Source organism: Gopherus evgoodei, unplaced genomic scaffold (genome assembly GCF_007399415.2).
Source record: "Gopherus evgoodei ecotype Sinaloan lineage unplaced genomic scaffold, rGopEvg1_v1.p scaffold_61_arrow_ctg1, whole genome shotgun sequence".
NCBI lineage: Eukaryota > Metazoa > Chordata > Testudines > Testudinidae > Gopherus > Gopherus evgoodei.
In genome coordinates, this window is record NW_022060082.1 from 365,758 (window position 1) to 381,942 (window position 16,185).

The following is a 16,185-nucleotide window of genomic DNA, read 5'->3' on the forward strand; positions in this document are numbered from 1 at the left end:
GACCCTTTCATCCTTCTTTGTGCAGGGGGGGGGGCTTGTTTTCTGGGAGCACAGCAGTGCCTGCACCCAAAATAAATTCCTGGTCTTGTAAAAGCAGCAAAGAGTCCTGTGGCACCTTATAGACTAACAGACATGTTGGAGCATGAGCTTTCGTGGGTGAATACCCACTTCGTCAGATGCATGTCTTCCTGATCTTGGGCTCTGCAGTAGGAAAACATAAAAGGGGCTTCTGTCCCTAGTTGGCCAACCTGACCTTAAAGAGGAGTGCTGTCCTTCCCAACATGGCAGGAAGAGAGCAAGGCAGGGTGACCCTCAGGAATGGCGCCAGAGGGCTGCTAGGCAGTGACAGGCATGGATTGGGGATGGAAGCTCCTCTGTGCAGCTGAGCAAGGGCAGTACCAGCGAAGGGGCATTTGTAAAAGTGACCCCACACACCTCTCCTCCTCTGGGCACCTAGAGCAGAGGCAGCTGGTGCTGATAGCTCCAAGGGAAGGCTTAAAAGCCACAGAGCAACTGAGATCAGGGCTAGAGGAGGGCAGGACCACGCCTATGTGTGGCCTTCAGACAGGCACAAAAACACCCAGCCAAGCTGCTCCCTGCCAGGCCAAACACCCACTGACGGTCACCAGCATGCGGGGTGGCTGCTGATGCTCTGTGGCCAATGTCACAAGATGGTAGGAAAGCAGGGCCAGCCCCCCTGGTGGGGCCTCTCACTGGTCCCACTCAAGGTGCTCACTTTTGCAGTGGGGCAGGAGATTTTACCCCAAGAGGCTTTTCCCAGCTGGCGAGAAGCAGAGAAACACCCAGGCTCCGAAAACGGTATGTAGCAAGTACCCTCCAGCACAGGGACAGGAGCACACACCAGCCTGGGCAGCTGCCCATTTTCTTTGGCAAGTCAGGAAGGGCAAAGGCTAGACTGGAAGCACCTGGGCTCATGCCCCAGCCTTTGTGACACCCAACCCCCAACTCCTTCCCGGGACTCTAGCTGCAACCAGAGCACTGGCCTGAGTGGCCAAGAAGAGGTTCCAGCCCTGAAGGGAGCAGGACTTTCAGCACAACGGTAAAAACAAACAAGCACAACTACCAAGAGATTCAAACCTCTGACCCACACTCAGACACCTTATCCATTTGGCCACATGGTAGCATGAGAAACCCCTCCAAGCACTTCTTTGGAAAAGGTGGACATTGTGTTTCTCAGGTCATCTACTGAGGGGGGCTGAGACTCTCTGGGCACAAGAAGTAGAGTTCCCAGCGACACATGAGAATTAATTCCATGGAGCCAGGTGCAGGGCTTTGGCAGGGAGGCTCAGGCATGGGGGATTGGGGTGCAGTGGACGGACCGGCTGTCTAGGTGTGGAGATTTAGTCACACTGAGGCACAGGAGGGAGGAGGAGGAGGAATCCTGCTGACAGGCAGAGGCTGTGCAGAAAAAGAGGAGGGGTTCCTGGGACTATTTTTGCCTCTCTTTTGCTTACCTGCTTGCTCTTGTGGTGAATGGTGAAGATGGTCTCAACTAGCTCAGCTGGTGGCCTATCAGGCTCCTAGTCTGAGAGGCCAAGGTTCAAGCCCCTGTCTAGGCACCCAGCTTTTAAGTTGCCTTGTGTGCCAGGAGCCAAATGATTTCTGGTGCTGTCTACCAGCCACATGCAGATTCCCAGAATCCATGGCCATTTCCTGGAAAGGTTCCTCTCCTCAGGAATCAGGAGAGAGGCCACATCCACAGGAGCAGGCCTAGAACACGCAGTCTCTGGCTGGCAGGAAGCGCTGTGGGGCCAGGTGCTGAGAAAGCTCAGAGGGGGAGCAGCAGAGATGAGGGGAAGAGAGACAGAGAAGCAATGAGTACGGAGGGCAAGTGTACAGGGGGTTCTGGTCCGGCTATTGTGGCAAACTTCCCTGGTTTATACATGACCGTGGTGCAACTGGCCAGAGAAAGGATCTGAGTCCCCACCTCCTTACCCAGAAGCCTGCCTGACCCCGAGGACACTCTTTCTACTCTCATGTGTGGCAGAGTCCTTGTAACCCCAACAAGGCTGGGCCTAGGAATCCTGGGGGGCTCGACCCCCAATCTTTTCATGCTCACTTGAACAGAGCTACAGGGTCCCCACTGTAGGGTATTCTCTCCACTCTGGGCACTTCCCTGACACACTCATCATTGCATTGCATTGCTTCAAGAAAATACAATTTATTACCCAGCAAATAATGTAAAACATAAGGAAAGATTAAAGGAAAACACGTCACCCTGTTCTGTGGTTCAGGGAGATCACAAACAGCATCTCTGGAGGGGCAGGGCAGGTCACAGTCTCTCCCTCACATGTCCCAGGCCTCCTTCCCAGGCCCTGGCTGTGCTGCAGGGACACCACGAGCTGGACACTTGCTCTGGCAGTGGCCACATGCTCTAGGTGACAGGCCTCTTGTTCCCAGTGTCAGCCCCCATGTAGGGGATATGATTCCCCCACCCCCGAAGGTCTGGCCTGCAAGATCTCTTGATTGGTGGCATCTCTTTGTGCTGGGCCTTCTGCCCAGGGTTCCTCTCGCTCTCCCGAGCTGCTCATTGCACCCACCTCCAGCCCCAGTGCTGCTGCGGCTCTGCCTCCATCTCCTTGGGCTGCTCCTCTGGCCTCTCTGGCTCCGCTTGCTCCAGCTCTTCTCCCAGCACAGATCTGCTCCCTGGGCAGCTTCTATGGCTCATGCTGCTCCGGCTCAGTTCCCAGCCTGGATCTGCTCTGGTTCTCCCTGGCTGGTGCAGCTCTGCTCCCCGGCTCTTCTCCGGCTCCTGCTTTCTCCTTAGCTGGGTCCCGCTCTGGCCCAGGCAGTTCCAGCTCACACAGATGATGGGATCCCCTGACCTGGTGACTCCCTCATTACACTGCCTGGCCTGTCAGTCCGGCTAACTTTGGAGCTTTGGCCTCTCCCCATTGCCCCTGGGAAATGTCAGTCTTAGGGTCCTGATTTCCCATTGATCCTTCCCCCTTCTATTGGTACTGGGAACTAGCCAACCAAAAACCCACTGAGCTTTAGTAAGGGGCCAACAGTCCCTTACACGAGCCGGCCCTGTGAGGGTCACCGATGTGCAGAGACAGTAGCACAAGCTGGTCCCATGTTGTAACGGGCAGCACTCAGAACTCTAACTCCTGCAATCTGAGTTCAAATTGCAGTGGGACCTTGTGGCAAGCCCCTAAAGCTCACAGTGCTCAACTTCCCTGTCTCCAGCTGTGCAAGAGCAAATCTTTCTCCTCCTGCTGGGTGACTTGCCCACTAGAGCCTGGTCATGATGGCCACAATGGGTTGGGGCGGTAGAACTTGCTACCCTGGTTGCTGGTTCCTGTGGTTTGACCAGATGCTTGGGATTCTCACAGCTTCACCTGATGCCCACAGATTTGGCCATTTTGCTTGCAACCACATGTTGACTCTTGTCCCCATGGCACTTGAAGGAAGGAGTGCCAGGGCCAGGCTTGATAGTCAGGGCTAGGCAGGACAGAGGAAGAGTCCCAGGCTGGAGCCCAACACACCTTTCCTGCTTTGGGCACCTAGAGCAGAGGCGGCTGGTGCTGACAGCTCCTAGGGAAGACGTAAAAGCTACAGAGCAACTGAGGGAGGGGCAAGAGGAGGGGAGGACCATGCTCATGAATGGCCAGCAGACAGCCACAAAGACACCCAGCCAGCCTGCTCCCTGGCATGGCAACCCCCCACTGAAGACGTGCTTAATCCACTCAGTGATCAGGAGGAAAACCTGTCAAAATGTGTGTGTGAGGAGAACGTGCTTGGCTTGGAAGGGAGCGAGGAAAAAGAGCGAGTGAAAAAAATAACCAACGAGAGAGCAAGAGCAAAAAGAACGTGGTAGGCAGAGAAAGAAATAAAGGGAGAGAAAAAAATAGCAAATGAAGGAAAGAAAGGAAGAGCATGAAAGGTAGAGGGGGAAAAAGAAAGCAAGAACATACAAGCTAGAGAAGGAAAGGAATGAAAAAGAACGAATGAACCACAAGCGCTAGTTGAAGCTGGAATGGGAGAGTCAGAGAAAGGACAGACTGACCTGTTAAGCAAGGCTGCACCCCAGAGTCTCCATGATAGGGGCACAGCCCCACTATCTCCATCCTGGCCCTGCTTGGGGGGACCATGCATAGGTGCCTGTTAGCACCCCCATGCTCTGTGGAGGGGAGCAAGGCTCCCCATACATCAGGGCTGCTGAAAGCGGGTTCAGGCCCTGGTGAAAAAAAATTTCAGGCCCCCCAGCAAGGATGGACCAGCTAAACAGGGCAATAAAGCCAGAGAAGCCAGTCCCGGGCCCTCTTCTGGACTGCCAGGCCCTGGTAATTTGTATCGGCTTTCCCCTTGCATTGCAATGGTGGCGCACTCACACACTGCCACGCCTGTTAGTATCATGACTATTTATCTGTACAACAGCAGCACCTACAGAGACCAGGGAAGACTCAAACCCCTGTTGTGCCAGGGGCTGCACAGACACAGAGACAGTCCCTGCCGCAGCTGAGATCAGGGCCCTACTGGGCCAGGCACTGCCCAGACACAGCAAGAGACAGGCAATCCCCCAGAGAGTTTACAGGCTCCATACCCAAAAAGCAGGAAGAGAAACAGAGGTCCAGGGTCACACAGCAGCACTGAGAGTAGAACCCAGGAGTCCTGGCTTCCAAGAAAGGGATGGGGAGTGGGGTCTAGAGGAAGGGCGGTTTCTCAGGGAACCACTGGGAGTTGAACCCTAGGTTTCCTGTTTATAGAGCAGGTACTTTAACTAGCTAAGCCATGGTGCCTGCTGGTACTTAAAACATCGTGTCTGCCCACACCTGACTCTCTGCCAGTCCCCACTGGATCCCTGACAAGTGTTGCTCGTGTTTGGATTCTGTAAAGCAGAGGAGCAGGTGACATTTTGCTCCCAAGGTTTGTGTGTGAATCTTTGGACAGGTCTACCCTACAAAATTAGGTTGGTGTAACTACATTACTTAGGCTGGCAATGCAGTTCTATCAACCTAATCCCAGTGTAGATAGCGGCTCAGCTGTTCGAACTTTCTGGAGCTATGAAAGGGGAGGGGCCTAGCCTCTGTAGCAGGAATGCAGGGCAGGGGAGTTCACGGCAGGTATGGTGGGATACTAGTGGTGGCCAGTTATGGTGATATAATGACCAGCAGCATTTACACTGACAATTTGTCCCTTTAAGTTTGCTGCACAAAGCTCTAGACCTCTCATCGAGGTGGTTTTATTTTGTCAGGGCAGTTTTGTAGCCAGACGTGGCATTGCAGTGTGTGCACTGGTCAAAAGCTGCCGACTGAGGGAGCATTGTGTGTTTTTCACACACCTGAGCAATATAATGATGCTGAAATAACTTTGTAGTGCAGACCTGGACAAAGATTCACACACACACACGCACACACAGCTTGCAAGGAAAACCTCACCTGCTCCTCTGCTTTGCAGAATTGAAACACAAACAAAGCTTGTCAGGCTCCAGTGGGGATGGCGGGGAGTCAGATGTGGGCAGACATGACACTATAGTCACAGGCAAGCGCCATGGCTTAGCTGGCTAAAGCACCTGCCTTGTAAACAGGAAACCCTAAGTTCAAGTCCCCCTGTTGCCTTATTGAGTAGCTCTTGGGGTACCTGGTATTTGCCACTGTCAGAGGACAAAACACAGAGATAGGTGGGCCTTTGGTCCAGTCCAATACAGGCTTTGTTATGGTTTAAACTAATCTCACAGGCACTAATAATAGAGTTACTGAAAGTTGGGGAGTTAAGAGCTCTTAGGTCAATGGTCCAAGCTCCTTGCAGATGATCCCCTTTTTCTGGGACAGGGGCAGGTCTGGACTCTCACACCAAATGGCTCATTGTGGTGCCAGAATCTGTGAGCAGCTCATTTAGTTTACATCAAGGGTGGAATCCTGCTTTGTGCCCAGTGTCTGAGAATGAAAATCCTAAACTGCCCTTTGAAATAACGAATGCAGCACGACGTGTTATTGTCCCTGCCCCAAAGCAGACAGACCAGTGGAGAAATGCCATCGAGTCCAAGGTAATACTCCACTGCCATTTGACCTTTTTTGCTTGCTAAACTCCCTCCCAATCTTGAGGGCTCCCAGAGCCCGATATTGAGCCTGAGCTGAGATGTCTACACTGCAAATTTACCACCCCACAGCTCAAGCCCCGGGAGCCTAAGCTGGCATGTGGCAGCCCTGGGTATTTCATAGCAGTGTGGACATAGCCTAGCATTATGTCTACACTGCCATTAACACACCCAAGTCACTATTCTCAAACTCTGGGTCGATTCAGACTTGTGCTGCAGGGTTATAAAATTACAATGTAGACACTTGGGCTTTAGCCCAGCCTCCAAGACCCCACGAGGGGTGTCTCCGAGCCTGGGCTCCAGTCTAAGCCCCAGGAGCCCAAATCAGATCATCCAGGCCAGCAGGATTTTGTCACAGTATAGATGCCCTCTTAGTGTATGTCTACACTGCAATGTAAGCCCACGGTGTCATGTCAGCAGCCCCAACACATAAACATAAACCACAAGGGAAAGACCTACCCCCAAATAAGCTGGGCAGTGTCCTTCTCCCTACAGTTCGTAAGTCCAGCAACTAAAAGTCCTATAACATGAGCCCCCGCCCCCCGCACAGCTGTTGTCCTTAGTCAGTGCAAGCCCAGAGGTGCCTCTGTACAGTTCACCTGCCATCCTGGTTGGGAAAGGGGAGAAATAAGAAGGCACCATACTCACTGTGTTGTCTAGGGACTCACTCATCCCATCACAGCCACCCTGTCCTAAAGTTGGTCTAACACCTAAATTTTAGTATTAAGACCCAGGCTCAGCCCACTTGGCTTTGGAACCCATGTCCCCTACCTAGCAAGTGCTATTGAATTGAGGGTGAGTCCCTCAATCGTGGGGTCTGCCAAGCACAGTTGTGCTGCCCTCGATTCACACAACAAGGATAACAACCCTTTATTTCTCCTGCCCCTATAACAAGGAGACTGAGAATCCAACACCAGCCAAAAGTGATCATTTCGTCAGGCAACCCAACATATTTCCAACATACTGTAAAATCCCTATGCAGACTCAAAGATGAAGCCTTGCAAGAAAATCTTCCTGATGGGGTCTGAAGCAACTGCTGCTGGAGGGAAGGAGGAAGCCGTGGGTTGGGATTGAGGGGCACTGGGAATAGGAGGGGGCTGTGGGTTGGGATAGAGGAGAATGGTGAAGAACAGTAGACTGAGGAGCAGTGTGCGTAGGAGGGACTGAGGGCTGGGATTGAGGGACACTGGGAATAGGAGGGGGCTGTGGGTTGGGACAGAGGGGAACTGGGAAAAGAGGGGACATGGGTTTAGGCTGAAGAGCCTCCTTGTTTGGGAATCCAGCAGGACAGGGGAAGGCAGCAGATGATTCTAATTCCTTAGGGATAATCTGTATGTTTGTGTGTGTGTGTGTGTGTGTGTGCAGGGGAGGAACATGCTATATGCCCAGAGGCCTTTACTTCTCCAGGCTGCAAGGACAGAGGAACTGTCAGGAAGTTGCCCCTTCAAACCCACACACACAAAGGCCCTTCTGAGGAAAGGGAAAATCCTGAAGAGAAAAAGTATCATCAAAGGGGACTCCAGAAAGACAGACTTTGTGAATCTTCTTGAGTAGTTTATCACCTGACCAAGAACCTGAATCCTGGCCTCTCAGAGTAAGAGTTTGCTGCTTCTACCAACAGAGCTAGCTAGGAAAATGCAAGGTGGTGCAGAGGAGAAACTAATCAAGAAAAAGCGAAATGGACTATATGGGAAACCTGCTGCTCTCTCTCTTCCCAGCCCTGGCCTGGCCTGGTATTAGTGCTGGTTAAAGAGACAGGGAAATATCAGCATCTACCACCCTTTCATAGCTGTACAAGAATCAGGCACAATACAGAGGTGCCCATCTGCAAGTGCCGAATGACTGGATTGGCTAATGCAGCCTGTAGACCTGTAGGGCACACTGGGATATAGAGCCAAGTGTCCATCACCATCGTTATTTCAAAGGGATAATGATAATGGTGGGAAGGTTCACAATCGACTCTGCAGTTGCATACAAAGGTGCACATTTGGCAGTTACATTGGGAAATTCTGGCTCCTTCTCAGGCTCAGCTTGGCCACCCGGGTCTAGATGTAGAAGTTACAACATTGAAACTTGAAAGAGGGGCCAATTTCCCCATCATTTCACATCTTCACATCCAAACACTATGACTTTCTGAATGAACCCACCTCGCTCAGCCAGAAGGTCTTGGGGTGGGTGTAGGAGTCACTGGATAGAATTCTCTGCACTCTGTTCTGAATCAGATCAGAGCAGAGGTACCTAGTGATCTAATCTGGCTGTAAAATCTATATATCAACCCCAAACATGGTGTGAAATTAATCCTCAGAAACAGCTGTTCCCCACCCAGACCCCAGCAAGGGGCTCTCCAAGGAAGGGGCTGTTGAGGAAGGAAAGAAGAAAGACGTCCTTCTCCCCCTGGAGGAACTGGGCTCTGCGCTTTGGACAGAAAGGAGGGGAAGGAAATGGCTGCACAATGGCAGCAGAACCCAAGAAATGAAACACAACAGGCTTCTGAGCACATTGCTTCTGAACAGTGAACGAACCTGACTCCCATATCATGAAAAGCCAAAAAGCCATTTCTTTGTATGACAGGGAGAAAAGAGTTCCCATAATTCCTGCCCCTTTACTTTTGAATTATTTTATATTATAAAGAAAATTGTAACAAAATTAGTCTGAACTTGAGCTGCCTGTTATTAAAAGCCTGTTCCGCAATTCAGTTCCAACTGCCCTGCAAGAAACACCCCCAGGTCCCTGCTCACCCCAGGAAGAGGAAAAAGAGACTCCCCCACTGGGCACTGCCCTTGGCTCCAGACTACTGTCCTGGGGCGAGGGTGGGGACTGATTGTTTGCTGCTGAGGAGGGAGCCAGTAGAGGCCTATGGTGCTCTGCTCCTAGCATCTGCCCAGCCCAGGCTGTCCTCTGCCTCAGCGGCTGCTCCCACCCTGCTCTAGAGTCAAACATGCAGAGCCCCCAGGGGAACAGGGGCTGGGACAGCGCAGCAGCCTGGGTTGGGCTGGGAAGATGCCGGGAGTTCTCGTTCCCTGAGAACTGGCCTGGCTTCCTTCTCAACAGTGAACAAATCAATTCCACATCCCCTTCCCCAGAAAAATCAGCCTGGAGCCAAGGGCAGCAGGGGACGATTCCCTTTAGTCCCCACCAAAGCGGGAAAGAACCCAGGGCCTTTCTAGCAGAGCTTATGGAACTAATGTGGGGAAACCAGCCTTTAATAACAGGCAGCTCAAGTTGAATCTAAGTGTTTTTAACAATTTCTACAACATTAAATAACCCTTCAATCGTAGTGTCACCATCCATAAAATTGCTTCAGCCTTACAGGTTCCCAAGTGCAAAACTAAATATCTCTTCAAATCCAAGGGAGTGGAGATCAGTCAGTGTTCAGAGTCACCCCCCATAAAAGAACCATGTTGTGGTACATACTGACCCCATCATGTGGCCATCGCCTTTCCCTCCTCTCTGTTAAAAGTTTTGGTATTTTGCACATAAACTCTCTTCCCTCAGGAGAGACATGGGAACCAGGGCTGCCAGCCAGACAAACACCTTTAAGAGGAGGCATAACCTGTCAAAAATGATCTCCCTCCTTCAGTTCAGTGACACCCTGAAATGTTATTTATCCCAGCAAAGCCGGAGGATTGAAAGCAGCTACATCAAGCCCCTGTGTAGCTCGCAGGAATGAACAAAAACACTCCCTTGTATTTAAAGAGATGTTTAGTTTTACTCTCGGTAAACTATAAGACTAAAGGGAAAGGCGGTGGTGGCGTAAGATATAAAGAAAGAAACATGAAACAATCATCATAGTTATGCCCATAGTGACTGCAAAATATTTCTTTATACTCCTTATTATCATCAGTGTATTATTTTCTCTGGCATCTAGACATTGACTAGACCTTGACCAAGAAATTTGGAACTTAACAAAATAATCAACTACCCCTCGTTAAGGTAATGGACTTGACACCCACTCGGGTGTCTCCACACAGGTTCAAGTATTAACAACAGTAGGGCCTTACAGCCATAGCTTTTAATCAGGGCAATACATTGATACAAATTCCCGTTAAATCATTTCTCAACCTGAGTCCATCACCCACATTCCTTAAGGCATTGGGCCACCATGTGGACATTTCATTTCACTCCTCAATTTCACAAAGAGAAACAATTTCCTTTGCACAGATCCATGAACAGCAAAACCTCCCTGTGTCTCTGGTGTGAGCCAGGGCATTCGATTGCAGTGAACCCTTCTCTCCTGCAATGGCGATGGTCAGACAGAGGGGACGTGGCACCTGCTTCCCTGCCAGGGAGATATTGGCTCGGCTCTTTCTTTCTGCCGCTGTTGTTAGTCCATGAAACATCAGGGATGGAATGCAAGGCTGAATTCATACATCAACCCCCTGAAACATTTCAGTGCCCCAGAGAAATCCTGACTCTAGCTGTTGGAATGATATGGTAGAGTTACGAATAGGAAAGGTACTGTCTGAATTGTCAGTGTGGGGAATGAACAACAATCTATAGCAATGTTGTTAGCCACAAATACACTCTCATCGTGCTTCAACAGGAGAAGAAATGGGGAGGAACTCTTGCTGTTCACCATGGACACACTTACACTAATGCACAGCCGTGAGTGTGCTGGGGGAGCTGGTCTGAACAATTTGAAGTGACAAGTTTTGAGAACAGAATCATTATGTAGTGCAGCAACTGTATGTCAAGTAGTTGTGGCTGAGTGGTTAAGGTGATGAAGCACAAATCCATTGGGGTTTCCCTGTACAGGTTCAAATCCTGCGAATTAGGGAAACATTAGTGTATTGTTATTGTTGTTGTCTTAGTGCCTGAGCATCCATTGAGCCATATCAGGTCTCACTCTGAGGCTGGCTACCCTTAAAATACTGCTCCAGCACTGAGGAGCAGACAGTTGCTACAGTCAGGGGAGGGGTTTTCCATTCCTGTAATAGCTGCATTGGCAGAACAATCTTGCCTTTCATTTAGCACTATCTAACCACGGTTCAGGTCAGCTTAATTATACTGGTTCTGGGGTTTTTCACACCCTGAAAGATGTAACTGTTAGAGGGTTTATCCTATCACCGTCCCATTCCCTGGTCCTTCTCACGTGACCAGAGAGCAGCAATGCACGAAGTTCAAAGGTGCAAACAATTCAATGTTTATTGGGTAAACTTCCAGCAAGCAATGATTCCAGTTTCCTTCCTTAGTGTCCCCCTTCCCAGCTCTGACACCACAGAGGCTTGCCTGTATCCCTGTTCCCCTTCCGTGTTCCTATTCCCCCCTCAGCAAAACATAATTCCAATTCCCCTACCCCCATTCCCATTCGCATTCCCCCCCTTACTTCCTGATTGACTGCAGACTATATAGTAAAACTTGAGTTCTGCTTAGCTGTGCCTTAACCAATCATTTTACTGAAATTTAACTAACCAATCCTAACATATTGTAAAATGATTATCTAACCAATTATACCCCACTGCCTTAATTGGTTTACACCCAACAAATTAATTATACAGCAGACAGAAACAGTCACAGAACCAGACAGAGATTATACAGACAAGCAATAGGAAAGTGGGGAGTACAGTGATAGGACAACAAAGAAATGAGAATTTCACACCCCAGCTGTTGACCAGTGAGTTGTTCCCAGACAGGATGTTATCCTGGTAGATGTTGTGGGTGCTGGTTGCTTAACCGTCTGGCCCCCAGGGCAGGATTTTGAGGTTCACCATTACTCTCTCAGAATGCCAGCACCCATCTTTTGTTCACTTAGAACATGAGCAGGGAGATTCCAACACTGCAGAACTCATGGAGCTCCAGGAAACGTGTAAATTTAGGACCAGGAGAGTGTGTCTAAAAATCAGCTGTGCTCTAGAAGGTCTCCAGGAGTTGAAAGAGATGTGCCATCTCGACCGCCCTAAAGAGTTTATCAACTATTAATGAAAACTAGGGTTCATAAGTCATATTCTTTGTAGGATCAGGATGGTGGACTGGTCTAAAGTGCTACGTATAAGACTCTTTTTTTTCCAGTCCCTTGGGTGTTCTGGTCTCTGCATAGAGATGTGGTTTCACATCCCACTCTTGACATGACCATTTAATTCTATCTGGAGAAAATGGTGTCACTGCAATCTCCTTTGCAACACTAGAACCCCATTTGCTTAGCTTTTCTATTCCAGTAGTTGTGAGAAAAGCTCCAAACCAGGGGGAAACGGTGCCTGTTCTCTCGACCAATCAATTTTTTGTCTTCCTTCATTCCAAGCCATTTTCTCAGATACATCTGTATTTCCCACACTTCTATGAAACTTTAGGATCATCATTTAATTGCCACACAACTGTACTGATGAAGTGAAATGAAACACAACATTTTTGGGATATTTTTGCAGAAGAGTTTTGCTTTCTGACCTGGAATTGAACAGGGGCTACCAGAGGGGGACAGTGCTACTCCCTTTTCTTGCCTCATCCAAAAAACATAAGTTTGTGGTGCCCTTTGTTTTCCTGTTCTTCAAACACCTGTCAGGGTGGCTTAGGGATACTTGGCCCTGACTCTCGGGGTCCCTCCCTACCCAACCTTTCTTTATGAATCTGTTGCATGGGTTTGTGCTGTGTCATTGTCCCACACTGAGCTGTTTTGCACAGTGTCACTTTGCACTCTCATGCATTGTTTTGTGTTGTATGGTTTTTGCACTGGCTTGTGTTGAGTCAGTTTGAGCTGAGCTCTTTTGCAGTATGTCATTTTGCCCTATGGGGCGTTCATTTGCATGGTGCTGAACTGTAGGGCTTTGCACTCCTACGTGTTGTCACTTTGTGCTGTGGAATGTCATTTCACACTGAATTGTTAGATGTTAGATTGGGGTGTTTCCACTATTGTTGTTGTTTATATGATATTGCGATGGCATCGAATTATAGAGCTGTACGGCTGCAAGTGCCCTTGAGAGGTCATGAAATCCAGCCCTCTCTGCAGAGGCAGGGGGGCAAGCAGAGACGAGATGTCGGGGGCATGTGGGATCAAGTGCCCACAGCAGTCTGCCCAGGCAGGGAGCAGAAGGAGGGAAGCAGAGCCAGAGCAGGTCGTCTATAGGGCCAAGTATATGCAGAGTATCCTTGACAGAAGTTTGTTCAACTTGTTCTTAAAAACCTCTGAGGACAGCGACTCCACAGACACCCTTGGGAGCCTATTCCAGAGCTTAACTACCCTCATAGTTAGAAAGCTGTTCCCAATATCTAACGTGAATCTCCCTAGGTACAGATTAAGCCCATTACTTCTTGTCCTAACATCAGTGGACATGGAGAGCAATTGATCATTGTCCTATTTATAAAGACTAAACTTTTCCCTCTGCAATCATCCGTTAAATGGTTATTATCCCCTCTTCTTGCCTGAGGTACAATGGAAGAGGAGAAAATACTCTCTTAAAGTAGGATGCAAATGTTAGTTTGTTCTCTCTTCATGTTTTACTGGAGCTCAGAGAGAGGAAGAAACATGATCTGCCAAAGAGCATAGAGAGTTTGTTTCATTTTGGTCTGTTACTATTAGCAGAAGAGTGACACCTAAGGGCTGTCGCTACCACCCACCATGTGTCTTGAATGTATGATGGTGGGATTAAGAGCATCATGCTCTACCAACAGAGCTAGCTAGATTTAAAGTCAGTCAACTGCCCAGTCACAGTGTAGAAGGTGCCCTGAGGGTGTTTATTTGTGAGCTGAGGTTCCCTGTCTGACATTTGCCTTCTTCCCTGGTTTGTTATGTCTTCAGCGAGCAAACCGGAGCTGTCACAAGGCTGGTTAGATGCTGCTTTCTAGCCCAGAGAGCTGAGGTTGATTTAGCATGCTGCCGCCATCAGCTGGTCAGAGTAACCAGGGCAGGATGTCAGAATTTAGGATTCTCCCACCAAGGGGAGGTGCTGTTGGACTCATCTAGTGGGGGGGGAGTCTGAAAAAGTTTCTCGGCTCCCAGAGAGGGGGCAGACAAGCTGGTGAAACAGGGAATCACTGTTTGCTTTAAGAGATGGGTGAGGGAAACCTGCAGGTCCTTAGATTCCTACAAAACCTGATAGAACTATTTGTGGGGAAAGTCTGGGGAAGACAAGGAGGACAAGGAGATGGGAAAGGGCCTTGCAGCTGTTGTGCAATCACCATGCTCCCAGCAGAAGGGTCCAGGGGGCGCAGCACTCAGAACTCACAAGATGGCAAAGCTCAGAGCCCTTTTACACAGAGTCAGAATGTGATCAGCTCACAGTGAGGGGGAGCAACACCCCGCCCTTGATCTTTATGCCAGAGCTCCTATACGCTCAGTGTCCTTCCTGCAAGAGTTGGCTGCTGAGAGGGTTGCGATGGGGTAAATGAAGGCAGAAGAGGATTGTTCCTCATAGGGTTTTTTTGTGTGGCTCTGCGATCCTGCTGGAGGAAGCATCATTAGAGTTTGTTTCCGTGGCTTGTGTTGGGCTGAGGTTGTGACCCTGAGTACAGGGGGTTCCTGCACTCTCTGTTCTTAACCCCTCAGGGAGTGGACAATGGAATAGTTTTAGAAAGTGCATAGAAAGTAGCCTAAGAAAGTGTAGTATAAGTGAGAAGAAAAGCAACCTTACCAGCTCCCTGGTGGTCTAGTGGTTAGGATTTGGCACTTTCCCTACCACAGCCTGGATTCAGTTCCCAGTCAGGGAAAAATAAGCTTAAACCAATAAAGCTTCAGTTATTCTTCACTTGCAATGTGAATAAGCCTGCAGTTTTTTCCTGATTCCCCATCTTCCCAGTGTCTCCATAGCAAGCAGGTGCCTGGGGTGGCCAATGGAAAGGGGAAGCTTCTGCGGCAACTGGGCCCAATCTTTTCCCCTGGTATAGTCCGTATTCCAGCTCAGGTGATAGCTAGGGGATATCTCATGACTGCACTCACCTTTCTTCTGTTCCACCCCCTTATACAGCTTTGGTACAAGCAGGAATCTTTAGTCACTCTCCTAGGAAAGAGCCCCATGTTTAAGATGGATTCCTGTACCAGGTGACATGGTCACATGTCCTGGGAGACCTCAAGCCTTCTTTCTTCCTTGCCGGATTCACAGATGGTGCAGGACAGAGCCCCCTCCAATCAATTGACCTGGTTAATGGGAGCCATCAAGAGTCCAAACCACTATTCATGGCCCACACTTTGCATCATTACAACAGGACCTCATAAAATCCTATAGAATGCAGCTTCACAGCGGGGAAAGGGTTTTCCTGCGGCACCTGGGAGCAGTTGAGTTTCATGTTCAGGCTGTGGTATGAGTTCCTCTAGGTTTCTCGTAAGCACACAGGGACCTTAGCAGGTGCTCTCGATATAGGAATGGCCCAGACACGATAAAGTGATGGGGATTGCATTTTCTTTTTTTATTTTTGTATTTCCAATGACATTTATGTTTGTGATTTCGCTTTGCTTTGTATAACCGTGTTTTCTCCTGGATTTGATATTTAACTAAAAAAAGAATAAAGCCTCAGGGCGCCAGATAAAGGAGCACGCTGGGGCTAGGACTGCTAAGAGAGCAAGAGTAGCAGGTTTTCTGTATTGTTTCCTGCCCTCATTTTCATGACTAGTTTCTCTTCTGCACAAAATTTGCTTCTTTCCTATGTTAGCCTGGTTAGCTCAGTTGGTAGAGCTTCACACTTTTAATTTGAGTGTCCAGAGTTTAAGTCCCTGATCAGAGGAAAAGGGAGCCATTCCCCTCAAAATGAAAGAAGGTATCTCTCCAGGATGTTATTTGACAGCACTTTTTCCCCCCAGGACTTGGCTTTTCACTAGGAAGGGCCATGTACTGCCTGGGACTGAAGGGGCAACTTCCTCACATGCCCACTGGCCTCTTAGTCTGGATTAAGAAAGGCCTTTGGGAACTGAAGCAAACTGCTGCATGACAACAAATGGAGGGCAGCCCGCACAGGTCATCCACACCAGAACTCTGCGGAGTTCTGAGGGTTCCCTATTGGTCCCATGGTGTAAAGGCCAGCACTCGGGACTTTGAATCCTGCAATCTGAGCTGAAGTCTTGGTGGGATCTGGGGACAATTCCTGTGCCACAAACCTTGTTGGGTCTTCCAAGGCTCTATCTTGCTTTCTCAAAGGCCATGAAAGCCTGTCTTTTGCCCACTAGCTCTTGTGACTTGAGCACAAGAGGGGATATTTGATTC

General features: G+C 49.3%; 1 long non-coding RNA gene across 1 annotated transcript in view; it reads right to left on the minus strand.

Moving 5' to 3' along the window:
• Positions 1 to 12,282: 12,282 nt before the first annotated feature.
• Positions 12,283 to 16,185, minus strand: part of LOC115643514 — a 308,917-nt gene continuing 305,014 nt past the window's right edge. Inside the window, exon 5 of the long non-coding RNA XR_003998342.1 lies at positions 12,283 to 12,334. This is a non-coding gene — a long non-coding RNA (uncharacterized LOC115643514). The remainder of the gene's footprint in view (positions 12,335 to 16,185) is intronic.